Raw genomic sequence first — 2,634 nt, forward strand, 5'->3', positions numbered from 1 at the left:
TTATGCAAGGTTGAATGAGATCATATATGTGAATGTCCTTTAAAATGACTGCATTCTGGAATCTGATGAACAGAAAGGCCTCTGTTCCCCCTCTGTAATTTTACCCATCTTGAATAGCTTCCAAAGACAACATTTCAGAAGAAAGGGTGACTTTTAAGGTGCTTTTGATTACTTCCTATATTCGTCCACATGATCACAGGGATGACTCCTATTCTCCAAACACTTACAAGACCGGAAAACAAAGTGACAGACTGTTACATTGGACTGCACGCAGTTTCCAGCAAGTATGTGGACTCCATTGCTTTAAATGTCAGCGTCCCCCGACCTTGCCCCATCCTGCAGGAGCTGTTCCCTTTGCTTGGGCCTGCTAGGGGAGCCTTATCTTGATCTTTGCAAGACAGTGCAAGCTTTAACTGGAGACCATGAATTTTTTTTTTTTTTCAATGTTACTTATCAGAGACAAGCTCCCTTTTATGTTTGGCATTAAAGTAGTAATCATTTATTTGTGGTTTTCTTCTTCGACTTTTTTTTCCTACATTGTGCCTGCCTCTATTTTGCACACGATTAAAACCAAGTTTATCTTTTGCTTGGTTTTAGGGTTAAATTATGGAGCGGGGGTGGGTGTGGGCATTAGGACACTAGTAGATATCAGTGCCCATTTTGTGCTCAAATTACACATATTACCTTGTTTCTGTAGCCATCTCACAGCGATCTCAAAAGTTGTAGCGTTCTGTGTTGGAAGTGAGGACACTGAGGTGATTTGTCAGAAATCATAGAATCAGAAACAGACCCAAACCTCCTGAGCACAGACCCCCAACTTTCTTTTTTGGTTTTTGGTTTTGGTTTTGTCTAGGCATAAAGAAAAGGGCAGTGGGGGGGGGGGTATTTGACATTATATGTTTATTCCTTCTAAACTGGACATCATCTTTTTCCATTCCCATATCACTTCATTTCATGTTTTATTCCTGAAAATGAACTTAGTGGATCATTTCCTTTACATTTTTCTGGAACAACTCCAGATTCTTACGGCATTACAGAATCTGTCTCCAGCTAAAGGCATTCCATAAAGGAGACAGCCTTAGGGGAGAAGCGGGGGATAAATTACATGAATGAGTTAGTACAAAGCTGCTAATAAAACCTACAACGCAGGTAAAAGCAGAGGGTGTAATTTGCTGACAAAGTTATTTAGTACCAACTACCTAGAACTTAAAATACAAAACATTTTAAAGCTATGTATTATTTATTTAAATTGCTAAACTAAGAGAGACTTAACTAAAGAGTAAAGCAAAAATGAAATTCCAACCCTGAGATTTATTTGTATGAATAATCACCAAGAATGAATTTCTTTTGACTTTAGACTGTGCTTTCCTTAAAGTTGATAAGATACAGTTCTTATGATGTATGAAATCTTTTTCACTTCATAACTTCTTGTTTTTTATTGTCTTACTACTTCTATAGTGAAGAATTTTTTTAACGTTTTTGTTACTTGTCTCTCTAAAGAGTAAAGTAAAGTACTCTATAAGCAGTCTTTGCAAGAGAAAGGGAAAAAGTCCATCTCTGAAATTCATTAGAAATCTTAGATTCACAGATACAGGAAATGTCATGTTCCTGGTTTCTCACCCAAACCATAATAGTTTAAATGATTTAAGAACATAAAATAAAATGAAACTTCCAGGATAATTTTTGGTTAACAGAAAGAGTGAGGTGCAGAAAGTGTAATAAATCTGGAGAGAGAGGGGGAGGGAAATGTGTATGAGGAGTTAGATGCGCGCTTTATTAAAGCCGGAGTTATTGCTACAGTATCATGAAGCAGGGTTTCTTTGGGGAAATCTGCTCTAACAGAAAGCAGAACACAGTTTATTTGTTATCCTTTCCTTAACATCCATCAACTGCCCCTCCAGGGAAGCAAAGTGGCATTTCCTTGGGCCAGGGAAAAAAAATCTCATCATAAAATACGGCAAAGAGAGGATGCTGCTTTGGTCTTACTTCCTTGCTTCTAAGGGGCCTCTGTGACCCGCGGAGACTGGGGTTCCGCAAGAAAATACAGCGTGAGTTGTCCCCGGCGAAGACAGGGTGACCCGCTCACACTGGGCGGCGGAGACCGGTTTGTTGCGCATCAAGCGACAGTTATTCGTCTCCAGGATTCAGAGTAAAATGCCCACTCATGAACCTGAGACCCGGCGTTAGGAAACAGAGGCTGGAGGCAGGAAATGTGGCCGTACTGGCCGAGCCGCTGGCGGATCCGATGGTCCTGGGTCGCGGGGATCCCGGGGCACCTGCTGCTCGGCTCTCTCCCAGGGCGGTCCCCGCGGGCGAGGGGCGCAGGGCGGCGAGCGGGCTGGCAGCGGGCAAGGGGCTGGCGCCCCGAGCGCTGATCCGGGCGCCCCGGGGAGAGGCGCCCTGCCCACCTGGGAGCGGACTGCCGCAGCACCCGCCCGCGCCCCGACCCGCCCGCCGCCAGGGCTGGGGAGGGGCGGCGCGGAGGGCGGGGGCCGGGCGCGGGGCAGGGCCGGGCCAGGCCGGGCGCGGGGCAGGGCCGGGCCTGGCGCGGGGCAGGGCCGGGCCGGGCTGCGCGTTGCCGGTCGCTCGGGCTGCTCGGGCCCGCCGCTTTCCGAGGAGCCCGCCACTCTTCCG

This window comes from Enhydra lutris, unplaced genomic scaffold (assembly GCF_002288905.1).
Source record: "Enhydra lutris kenyoni isolate GAN:26980312 unplaced genomic scaffold, ASM228890v2 scaffoldscaffold49, whole genome shotgun sequence".
Classification (NCBI taxonomy): Eukaryota; Metazoa; Chordata; class Mammalia; order Carnivora; family Mustelidae; genus Enhydra; species Enhydra lutris.